The following is a 13,683-nucleotide window of genomic DNA, read 5'->3' as shown; positions in this document are numbered from 1 at the left end:
GGGGAGAATTAGGAATTTCCTACCCATGGGAAATATCTCAAGAATTTCTTCTATTAAGTAAAACTCTTCAATGAATTGTGTCACAAAATATTGCCAACTGACAATTGATCCATCTGGTAATCCTCTATACTATTCACCAACATCTCCAGTCAAGGATTGCACAAATAATTTCATGAACATATCTTCATGGGGCACTTCAAATTCTTTGACAGTATTCTTCAAATTTATCACATGTCATTCAACTGATTCTAGCCCATTGCTATTAAACTTTGGAATAGCAGTCCTCAACTTGTTTTGAATAAGATTTGGGTATCCTATTATGCCACTAAAGTCCAACTTCCTATATCTTTCAATAGCCATAGGCTCCCTATACCTAGGATTTCCATTTCCATTATTTTGCCCTCTATTGTTCTGATCCCTATCACCGTAATGTTGTTGTCTTAGATTCCCTCAATTTTGAATCCTTCCACCATTTGGTTCCTTCCAATGGTCACTCCTGTCACTCCTATTGTCACTATTTCTATTTCTTTCTCCATTTCTGGGTTCAAATAATGGATTGGAATGATTCCTATTGAATACTTGTTCTATATTTGTTTTGTAAGGGGGGTTGTATCAAGGAATCCTGTCATCCCCTGACCACCTTTCTCTTCCAACTTCCTCATGCCATGCCCTCTCATATCTTGATGCTTCACCCATAGTAGACTTTTTTTGGGGGGAAATGAGTTCATCTCTTTTTATTCCCAATTTATCTAATATCTCACCTTGTTGCCTTCTAAGGGCCCTAGCCATTTTGTCCTCACTTGATCCCATGCTAGCCATTTTAAAAATAAGGGCATCCCATTGGAAATCCTCTTCTTCTTTATCTGGTCTCTCATAATTCATCTCATTATGCCAATCATGATTCTCCATTCTTATTCGAGAAAATTTATTAAGATTCTCATCATTACTTTGAGGACTGTGATGGCTTGATTTAGGATCTTCATTTTCATTTAAGTTTTCTCTTTCCTTGCTAGGGGAAATTTTAAACCCTGCAAATGTCATTTTTGATGTTTGATCTTTCTATCTATTTGGTCTTTTCTTAGGACTCAATTCAATATGGTTATCTTGTATATTGTGCAAAGATCTCCATCCCCACATAAAATCTAATGACAAGTGCCTAGGGTTCTTCCTCACCCTATTGCAAGATAGAGAATTAATCATGAACTAAAAGTAGAGTCACCACCCCCTTTGGAGGAAAACCTTATTTCAACTGGTTTGAGTTCATTTCCCAGTAGTCTAAAATCTATTCACCAGAGATTCTGAAAAACTTCTTTTAGTAATTCCCCAATAGAGTCATCAATCTGTTGGTTCCAAAAACCACAAATTGGAAATATAAGAGTTTTGCCACTTCTCTTGATGAATTTTGAATCAGTCTTGGCCAACAAATGGGAATGGTCGATAGATAAAATTCCCCTGCACTTCAAGCTTTGCTAAACCAAGGTAGGTGAACCTATACCTAAAACCTAAAACTGTAGGTTAAAGACTTTTCTATAGAAAATTTAAGAAATTATGTGATTTCAAGATGGCAATTGTTCCTGAACCCAATCTTATTATCTGAAAACTGTAACTGCTTGCTTGTAAATGAATGTTTATAAAGTAGTAATTGTATGAATTATAAATATGATTCCTTAATGAAACTTTCTTTGGAAATACTTGATTCAAATATATAAAATTAAATAAAGACCAGTCCCTTGATTCCTTACTGATTTCATATCATTTCAAATGAAAAATCCTACGTTTAACCTTAGAGACAATTTTAATAACTTGTTAATGAAACAAGACCATCACCTCAAAAGCCTCCATATGAATTACAATTAAAATATGACATCCAATTAGTCTTATTGAATTTAACTTTACTTTGAAAGACCAATAAGACAATTCAAAGTTTTCCAGCCAATCCATCAAACTGAAAATCAATCTTAATTACAACAACATAAGATTACACAATGAAACAACCTATATAAATAGATTTATCTAACGAACTGATTAATACATTGAAAAGATAGATACCATCATGAATGAAAAACACTTGAATCTTAATATTGAAAATAAAATACTTAAACCAGTTGATTTTAGTGCATATCCTCCATCAACTTGGTACTTCCAGACAACAAGTTCATAAGAAAATGCATAGAGATTGTCTTGATTTAAAACCCTAAAAACTATATATAAACTTATGATATATGTCTTTCCTAAAAAATACTCTATATATAGATAAGGATTCACCTTGAAAATGAAAGGGCATACCCTTTCATTAAAACAAAAACTAACTAGAAACTAACTACCTAGAAACTGCCCTAACAAACTAAAACTATAAAATACAAAGTCACATCTTTAAACATCTTTTGATATCTATGGCTGGTCTCCAAGTATCTTATCGAACTTCTGAATGTGCTTCAAATATCCATCTAATTTGTAGGTATCTACATCATAGATAATCTCTTACCACAATCTCTAGAGTGATGAGGTTTTCCATTTGCTCGATTATCTCTGTCACGTCAAGTCCATCAGACCAGACAATGTTAAGGGAAGCAATGAGAATATTTTGGCACTCCACAATCCATTTATCCTTATCCTAATCTGTCCATTTTGATCTCCAATTTCTGGAAAACCATGTTGTAATATTTCCTTACATTCATTAAATTCATTTTGCAATTTTGTGTCAAAGTCTTCATGCTTTTTCAACAGCTTTTGTATTCCTTTAATAACTTCAACATCTGTACTGGCCATTTTCTTATCATGCAACATAGTTCCTAGTTTGTTATAGATTCGTTTGTGAGATATTGCATTATCCATATTGTTTTGATAAACAACCCATAAATCTTCAAGGAAACCCTGCAAGATTTCAAATCTCTTAGTCAATAAAATAGAAGCTGTGTCAACCCTCACACTCTGCATTTGCCTTTTCAACTTTTTTATTTTCCAGTTTCACTTCCTCACGTTTCTTTTTCCACTAAGACCCATCATGGATTTGTGGTATAGGTTGTCCTCCTCTTTTTAGCAATTCTTCATATAATCCCTTGTATTGATCTCTTTCTTTGATCACTTTGACCAATTGTGCTTTATTAAATTTTGAAATATCAATACCTATATCAGCAGTAACAATGGGATCCACTTCACCAACTTTTAATTTCATCATGTGACCAAAGGCTTTATCCACATACATGATTTTTGAAATTATTTGGAGGGTAAAGAGCCCATAAAATAAAAGCCTCTTCATTTTGGTCAAATCTAAAGCCAACATACACATCATTCACCCCCTGAATATCCAATTTAAAATATTTATTCTCATAATGTAACATGCTATCAAAAATAAATGATGCACTCATATCCCATCCTGGAAAGATAATGATGCCTGCTTCACTAAGAAGCCGTCTTCCCCTTTGAGGGGTTATAGTGGTCAATTCTAAATTGATTTCTTCCTTTAGTTTCCCCAACAATTCTGATTCTTTTTCAGGGGTTATATTTGGGATAGAGTCTCTTAATTTTTTACCTTTGAAATTATATAAAAAGGATTTAAATTCTTTTGACTTAATAAAAACATCATCAGACACAAAGGCAGAATACTCATCGTATCTTGCATCACTATGGATGTTTAGCCTGGCAACAACTTTCTCTTGCAAGTTTGGCTCTTCTGTTGTGTCTGGTTCTTGATGCCTAGATATTATCTCAACTTCTTCTAATTCGCCTTCACTCTCTTCTTCTTCTTCAGTTTCCATTTCTTGTAATCTCTTTTTCTTTTCTTCCAATTTCTTGTTTAATTCATCAATGGCCATCTGGGCTTCTTCCTCCTCCATGTTTCTAAACATATCCTCTACTTCCGAGTAAACAGGAAGATAATCTCCCAGATTTTGAATTTTCTTGCAATTGTGAATATATCCTTCAAGGTCATAATCAACCCTAGCAATATATTTGAACAAATTGTATTCTTCAATTAGTTTCCTATCAATGGATTCATAAGCCTTCATTGATACAATGGTAAAATCCCCAAAACTAAGATTCCCAAGGAGGAAAGTTTGCTTATGCATATCTCCAAAATATTTGGCATTCAAAACACTTAACTATCTCACAATCTCCAGATAAGCAATTATGTCCGGTACAAATTTTGGCAACACATATGGGGTTCCTTCAAAACCATAAATCCTGAAGCAAGTAAAATCATTATGAACAAACCAATCAACCCAGTTGTGATTGACAATACCTCTCTCATAAAAAACAATAGGTCTCAAAAATCTTTTAACTTTAGTGGAAATAGATCTTTCACATGGGATACTATTCATTTGGTATAATGACTTTACTATTAGTTCTTCAAACTTAATGTAGTTTGATTTCACATATCATGAGTCCCAAACTGATGTCCACATCTTCACTGGTTGTTATTTACCTTCTCTTTCCACTGTGTTCAATTTCAAATGCATTGACCATATACCCCAAAATATTCCATAAAATAAAATCAAATGCATTAACAACGAGTAAAACTTGAAAATGGGCTCACTACTATCTCTGAGGTTCAAGAAACCTTCATGTAATTTTTCTACAAGATAAGTGGCATAATCAAAGGGTCTCGGCTCATACATCTATACATTTGCTGCTAACACCAGCGACCCAATATTAGCTACATTAGGGACCTCTATACCTCCAACCTGTGTGCATGACATATAGGTGTACTATAAGTAGTGTCTGAAAATATCCATGTTGAATGGGGGACCATCCTCTTTGGTTAGAATTCCCTTCTCAACCCTGTAGAAGGATAAGTTCCACCATTTATAAGTGATATACATTTTAAAAAATTCCCCCTCTAGTTCTTCAAATGACAAGGGTACATCAGGGTTAATGGAGAGTGCACTGAGATAAAGGTTTTCTATAACATGTTGAGGAGTGGACAGTTATGTAGCAGTGATGTATCCAAATTGTTCAAGATGCAATGTGATCATAACTACATTTTTGAAAGAGGAAAACAATGGTTGATATTGACAGATGGCATTGGTCCATCACATGTGGTTTGACCTACAGGCCATAAACAATTTGGGGTAGAGTATTTTTCTGACTCTATGCCCAATGGAATAATTAATAATTCCCTCTTAAATTGCCTATTCATGAATAATTTTTGAGGCTCTACTTTTCTTAAAGTAGCTGTTATCCATGAGCATTAGTTAGGTTTTGTACATATTAGAGTAGTTTTTTTTTGTTGAAGTTGCCCTATCCAGGTAACTTCTTTTTGGTTTGCCTTGCAATTGGTTTGCTTCACCAAAGATTCTAGTTCCTCGCCTCATTCCCATGAAATGGACATCCCCAACTAGAGCCACTGATAGCCCTGCAAATTGATTGCATGGGAATTGTCAGTTTTGAGCTTAAATTTTGATCATTTTGGTTTTATTGTGTCCTCTGTCAAGGTTCAATGTCTAGGGTTTAGGGTTTATCAAAATTTCCTATGTCTTGTGAACAAAAACCTAGCAATGATTATCTCATCATTACTTTTTCCACTTAAAGACCAAGGGTTATTTACCATGGGTAGGGCCTTTTCATTTCCTAAGCGCTTAGTTGTGTTAGACTAGTTTTAGAAATGATTTTCCTAGAGTCGCGTGCAAAATTTCCCTATAGTCGGTCTCATTTAATATTTGTGCTCGTGCTCGCATTTTTCCTAAGTCTAAAATTCCTAAGTGTTTCAATCGGTTGATAAAAGAAGAATAGATCTGATGGTCTGCACTTCCCCATGATTGAAAGTGCAGTGAAGATAAAGACTGCGACATCACAACATGATGCCACATGTCTTCAGCGGAAAAGAGCGAGTTGGCAATGTAACTTGCTGAAACCTTGTATTGCCGATTCTTAGGCAGTAAAGACCAGTTTACTAACAGTCCTATCAATTGGCACATTATCAAGATGAATGGTGATGTTATGTTTTGAGATAAAAGGTGCATGACTTTTAATTTTAAAAAGGTTAATGGGCATTGTGTTGAAGCGATAAAATGTGAACATATCTGATGGCCCTCTTATACCCATGATAGAAGTTGCAAGGAGGTTATGGAATGTAGCATCACAAGATGATTCCATGTGTCCCAGGCTGACCAAGAAGACCTATGGTGGGGCCGCTAACAGAGTTTGATTGAAACATGATATGGTGCTGATTAGTCATGATTTTATGGGTCCGCAAACACAAATCGAAGGTCAATTGCCGCATTGATCAATAATGATCGTTTGATCTGCCAAGTTGGGTAAGATTTGCCACTAGGTTTCAAATTTAAAATTAAAAGGGATCATTAAGGATATTGGTCGTAGCCCATGCAGGAAATATAGGATGAATAGGATGCAGACTTGTCGACTTAAAATAGATGGCGATGAGTTTGAAGTTTTGAATGTCGACTCACCCTTGAGGAAGCTTGTGCAAGGTATTTATTGGGTAAAGGACTAATTAGACAATTAGGGATGATATCTCAAAGATGTGAAAGGATCAGGATTACTTCAGGTTTAGATATGATGGATCACGAGTTCTCTCATGAATTCAAAGATTGTCTGTTGACAAGAATCCTAAAGCAGAAGACTGTACACTCAATAAGGAATAAGATCATAACAAAATCATTCACACAAGGTGAACATATGCAGGTGGCAATGGAGTGATGGCCTAGAAATGATAGTGACCTGAGTTATAGGCATGTTTGTTGGAATCCATAGCTAGCAAGATGAGCAAAAAATATCAGGATGATGCTTCTTCACATAGATTAGCACCGCCACTTTGAGTGGAATTCTGATTATAAATTTACTAGGCTAGTGATAGAATGGATAGAAATGGATACAAACTTCATTTTTCTAAGAACATTTTTCATCAGTGAGAAGATGGTGTTCAAACATAATTATGCATGGAGTTGTTACATGTTTTGTGACACTGGATGGATGTTTTTTTTCTCTAGTATGAGGTTTCTCATTGTCAGAGGGGTGGTGAAATTTTAGAGGATTTTCAGAGGGGGCATGAAAGACTTTTCTTATCAGGAAAAGCCCCCCATGATATATCCTTTGTTCTTACTCTGCAATTTGTTGGCAGAGTGTTTCAAGAGGGAGCTCGCAGGGAACTGAAAGAAGGATTTGTTTGAGTAAGGATTGGTAGCCAGTCATCTCTCAAATGGCATGGAAGTTGCAATGCCTTCTCAACAAATTATATTTACCCCCAAGATCCTCTTTCCACTTCCTCTAATCTGAGGCATAAAGGTTTGAGATTTTCCTCTAATTCATGGGAAATTTTATTTCTTGTCGGGATCTGTTTTCCTTTTTTAGGAAGGGAAATGTTGTGTAGAGAAGACTGAACATCTTAGGGTCCATCAGGAAGTGTCAGGGTGATATTGACATGGCTCAAGTGATTTTGTTTCTATCGATAATCAGTTGAATATTTTGGTTCCACCTCATCATGAGCACCAACATGTGGATAAGGAATATTTTGTAACAGAATTATGTACAACCTCTTGGGTTTGGTTTTTGGTGACATTTGCCTTTTGGCCTGAAGCTTGTCGCTCCCTTGTTTTCTATAAAAAGGAAATCAAGGTCAAAAGTTAGGGTTCTAAAATTTCTGAGAAGGGTCTTTGTAAAGTAGGTTTAGTCTGCAAGGTTCGGTTCCATATAGTTTTAGGGAGTCATGGAAAAACATAAGGAACTGTAATGTCATTCTTCAAAGCAGTAGTAATGAAGTAGTTATCAGTTTCATTTTCAAATAGGTTATTCTGTAATTGAAATTGTTGCTTGTTATCTAATAGAGAATATCTTATGAGATTAATATAGATATATTCTCAAATATTTGCTCTCCTATGTACAATTTTATTTTATTTTGAGTTAATAGGATCAAGGGTTTCATTTACTTATTGCATTGTTATGATGTATGTAGTTTTCCATTCTATTCTTTAATCCAAGGGGTTAATTAACAATGCTTTAATGAGATTACAGAGAGATAAGACTTGTACTAGGATTTGATAAGTAGTTTGGGTAAGGGATTGCAGATGGAATGATATTGTAAGGCAGTATTGTTTAAGATTAAATCAACTATTAGATGAATTTTTATTAGATTTTAGTAACTTTTCAGAGACTCTGTAGTCCAAAAGGACAAGGCACTGGTATTTGCTAGCAAATGTCATTAGGTTTTCAGTTTCTTGTCTATTTTATTTGTGACTCCTCAAAACAATATTTTAAAAATCAGAATATCATTGTTAAGTTTTCATGTATTTTTTGAAAGTTGTCCCACCCATCTCATTCTCTAGCCTAAGGTCGAGGATCACTAAAGGATTTTCCATCCTTAAGAATTTTCCCTTTCTGTTGAGCCTTTTTATGAGATAATCTACTTTGTTTTCATTAAATTCTTGAGTATAGTTGCAGAGGTCAGGAAGTTCACTGAAGGGATCACCCTCCCGGGTTTTATAGAGCCTGAAGTGTAGAAGGATCTTGTATCCTTTTTGAAGTTGGTCCAAGCCTGAAGGATATTGATAGGTGGAAGTGGCTTTCCATAAGTATTTGGAGGAATTTGCTTGGTCTTTGCCCTATGGCAGTGTAAACCCATTTATTTTGGGAGCCAATAGGTGGATTAGTAGTGGATGTATTTATGTGAGATGAAGGGTGGCTAGTCCTAGTAGTCTCAATATTTGGCACAACACTTTTCATAGGCATACTTTGTTGTACTTGGGAAGAAGTATGAGTATTGGTTATTTGTTGTGAACATTGTGGGGCAGTATAAATATTACCTATTAGGTTCAACATTTGTTGAGCTAGGAGATCTCTTTGCCTTGTTAATCTCAAACACTCTACCTTATCTCTCATTTCATTTATTTGATCTTATAATTCTTGTGTATTTGACTTACCTCGGGGTCCTGGTGAGGTGACATTATGCACATGAGTGAATCACATTTTCTGAATATTTGGTTAAGAAGAGAAGCTAGTTGGAGTATTAGGTGTCTGGTGCCTACTTCATGAACTTGATGGTTGGCTTGATGTTCCAACCTATAATTGATTGTAGTTGTTTCCCTAGCTAGCATCACCTTTTCCTCATCTTGTCTTTGTAGTTCCCTCGCTATTTTTGTAAGGAATTTGAACTATATTCCTGTGTTAAATAGATTGTAATACTAGTTTTTTTTTTCTATTAGAGATCTATTTTGATCCATGTGTGCAGTAGTAGGGTTACTCAAAGACGTAGGGTTTGATGAAGCCTTATTCAAAACCTTCTTGCTTTGGTTCTTATTTTTCACCTTCTGCTTAATGTTCATAGAATGTATAGGGTGCCCTTGTTTTAATGATCTCCCAAATTTTCAAGGCTATATGTAAATCTTTATATATCTTCTTATATATATGATATTATCAAAGTCCCCGCCCTTTGAGGGAATCAATTTTTTCTTTTCTAAGTCTTTTTCTATAACAATGCCACCTTTTTACTTATAAAAATTCTTAGTTATAAATAATAAGATCTTTTGATTCCTTCCCAAAATGGAAATATCAACCATTTCCCCAATAGAGTTGCTAATTTGTTGGTTCCCAAATCAACAGATTATAAAACTTTAAGAGTGCGTTAGGCTCTATGATCAAGTTCAATAATTGACTTAGCCAACAAACAATATCCTTTTAATAAGAGATATCTTCATCTCTTCATGATCTGCAAGACCTTGGTAGGTGTACCTTGAGATTTTGATGCAGAGGCTTGGGTTCAACTCACAACAACATGTATCATCGCAATGCCAATTCAGGCATATTTCACAACAATGGGCTCAACTCCCTTCATATCAAGGTTAAGAAATATACTCCACCTTTGTTGGTAACAACACTCACCTAAGGATAACTCAAATTCATAGTTTCTCACAAGCCACCCCCAAAGTAAATAATAACTTCATAAATTCCATCCAACCTTCCAATACTCAGGCACCATCAATAACCCTTAGTCTATCACTTACTTGAAACCAACCCTTAATTAGGACTTCAATATTCTTTTTAGCTTGACACCTTACAAAATACCACAAGAATCACACACAAATACATCCTTTTAATTCCTCAAAGGGCTTCCAAACACATACCCTCATGTCTCTTTACCCTCCCAACCAACCCAACAAGGTTTCTTCTAACTCACTAGTGACTTATTGTTCTTTTGGACAGTCAATCAAACTAGGACAGTCATCAATTTCAGATTCATACTTACCCCAAGTAACCCAAATAGTATCAAGGACGATTAATAACATTCCCACTCTTCCCTCTTACTCAAAACTCAATGAAAAAACCTACTCAACTTGCAAAATGAAGGTGAACAATACCCTATCAAAATTGTGGCAGTCACAAACAATATTAGGACAATCATGAACATTTATGAATCTGAAGTGGTTTCTTGGTCTCTAACCCCTTGGGAACTTTTTGGATCATATTCACTCTCTCCTCAACACTTCCATCCACCTCTCTTTGATCAAACATGTATTCAAAACTCTTATACACCACCTTCTAACTATTGTTCTCAAACTGTGACATTGGGATAGTCACATTGTCATCCTTAGCACATTCCAAATCAAATCATGAAACCCTGCAACCTAGTAGTAATAAAATACATGATTATATCCCCCTATTCCACCAAGATTTGGCATTTTATCATCGTGGAATGGAGGTATAACACATTTTATTTTCTCATTGCTTACCCTAGGAAGGGTTTTAATAGTTTGTACAAAAATCCCTATATCTCACTCAAAATGTAATGAAATCAAATGAGACAAAGAAAAAATTAGAGAATATTCACCCCTCAACAATATCCAATGAAATTCAAGAGAGATTGAATGAGTTTCAACAAAGAAAAATAAGTAATTTCAAACTGTCATGTGGAAACTTCATGAAAATGCAGGGAACTTACAACTTCTATTGATATTATTCTCAATACTCACATCCTCTCCCATTTCCATGATGTAATCATGATTATATACCCTCATACACTTTATGGAGCAGTTACAACCGATCTAAACTACCCCCAAAACCATAAACCCACTTTTGACAACTTTTTGCAATTTTGCAATAATGCAACTTGAAAACTTTTGCTCTTTTGATCCAACCTTCACAAAAATTTGCAAGGACCCTTGAAATATATCAAAAATTAATTTAAAACATCATCTACACCATTTTACCATATTTTAGACATTTTCCAAACCATTTGACCAAGGTTGATCAACTCAGGACCTAATTGGCCTAGAGGTTACAAAATGACACAATGGCCTTACATCTTTGATCTAAATGAACATTATAACCATAGACACACTAGAATAGGATAAATCAGCCTTATTACATCATTTTCAACATTCCTTGAGCATTTTCTATTCTTTGACCATATTTGACCTTCTTAGGATCTTATAGGTCTACATTGAACAAAAATGACTCAAATGCCTTACAATACGATTTATAATGACTGAAAATGGTCTCTTGGACCTTATACATCATTAAAACAACCTTGAACATAAACCAACATAAAAACTTTCATGAGGCCTTTCAGGGCCTAGGTGCTCTTGCACCAGATTTAGCAGATTTGTTACTTATCTTGATTCTTTATTTTAAGTTCACTTAGTATAGCACAAATACATGAAGTGAATACTTAATATTCCTCTACTCCTACTTCTATCTTATTTCTCCAAAAAAAATAAACGAAAACTAAAACTCCAAACAAAATTCTTTTATATATTAATGATTTGTGCCTCATCCAAGGTTACAAAGTTATTTAATCTAATTTCTCATTATTACTCAAATTATTTGACATTTATAATATTTATCTTATATAAACATGCAAGAATGTACTATTACGTGATTCTTCTTATTAATCCATTTGTTCCTTTCAAATTGCTGCAATTTAACTAGATGGAATTTAATTTTGCCTGATAGAATCCAATTAATCAAATCAGACAAAACAATAATAGCTGCTTTGATAAATCAGAATTACCCTTAGTAATTTGCTTTAAACATGTAAGAAAGAAAAAAACTTGGAGACAATCACACAATATTCTATCTTCAATAATCAACAAACAACTGAGTCAGAAACTTCAGATCCTTGTATTATATTTGCCACTGTAATGAGGCACTAATTTTTTGCAATATTCTCCTATTTTTTGGTATATATTCTATATCCTTCTTTTTTTAAATCAACCTTGGTTTCTCCCTTATATAAAAAATGGGGAGAAGCAACAAGCTTCAAGTCATTACAATGTGCTTTTTCATAACTAATTTGTATAATAAGAAGTTTGTAAATAAAACATTTGAGATCTTGCCTAAGCAAGTACAACAACACGAAAGAAATAAAATATAATGTTAACATAGCCGATGAATATAAGTAACCCTGTTATCTTATCCATGCGAGTAACAACCTGTGACCAAGTGGTCTCGCAAGGTTTTACTTTCAATTGGCCATTCTTCATATTCACCAACTGCAATACGATGTCCTCAATCTACATGGTACTTCAAATGAGTGGTCTCCCATTGGTACACCTTATAATCACTATAAATTCAAGATGATCAGCATGTTAGTCAAATGATCCCTCCACTTTTTATCTGTTAGAGCCCATACCTCAACAAAAAAATTGGCATAACCAATATCCAAAGTAATGATCATGTCTTGAAACAAGCTAAAACATTGAACACTAATATATTTCTCCTCCTTCATGTGTGCAATGATTTTCTAAAACAGTAGGCAAAAATCACTCTTCGAATAATTGTAATCTCTCATGTGTCCATCCTTGTCAATGATATGAGGGATGGTCTAGTGCTGGAAGGTGTGGAATGAGTCAAATTTAGCCTTTACTTTGTGCTCCTCACTTGTAACATCCTTGAGTTCCTCAATAATTGTGTGCACAATTCTTTCAGTTTCTTTTATCTTAGGAGAAACATCAAGATTTCTTTGAGTAACTCTGCATAATAGAACCAAAGTGATGTATGTCAGTTGCCACCTTTTTGACAAACTCTCTAATTTGGGTTTATTTTGTTAAATACCTCTATCAGTTTCAAAAGGATCCCATAAATCTTATATATATCTTCTAGTTTGTCAATTACAAGCCTAACCCTATGTGACAAAATTCACTTAAAGGTGATCAGGGTTTGCTGGGGCATTTTCTGCAAAAGTTCTTCATTGACTGCTCTCAAGTCCTAAATCTCTTTTTCATATTTTTAATTTTCTTCTCCCCATTGCTTACTATCTTTAAAGCTATCTATAGGCTTGGGATGAGCATGATTGTGTAATACAATAGCCTTACTATGTTTATCACCCTGTTCCTTAACCCTCTTTTTCCACATATCTCGTTCAACATATAATTTATTGATTTCATCATTCATTTCTTTTGTACCCTATTAAATCTTAACCAATATTTGTTGCATATGCTTCACAGTATCTCTAGTAAACATGGCAGAATGCATGGTTAAGGTGGTTGCCTATAATGGAGAGGTATCTTTTATGGTTTTAAGAATTATTGTTCTTTTTGCTTCCTTCAGAAAATCTATAAGTTTCATCTTATTAGTGCTTTTGAAACTCACCCATGTGGCTAACATTTTAGTCTTAGGGTTATAACCTATATCGCTTACTCCTTCATTAGAGTCAAATTCGACAACTAGCATAGGGTCTTCCTACTGTCTCACCTAATCTAGTAGGAACATTTGTTTCAATGTCATCCTTGGCAT

This window comes from Cryptomeria japonica, chromosome 9 (genome assembly GCF_030272615.1).
Source record: "Cryptomeria japonica chromosome 9, Sugi_1.0, whole genome shotgun sequence".
In the NCBI taxonomy this organism is placed as follows: domain Eukaryota; kingdom Viridiplantae; phylum Streptophyta; class Pinopsida; order Cupressales; family Cupressaceae; genus Cryptomeria; species Cryptomeria japonica.
This window is presented reverse-complemented; position numbering follows the sequence as displayed.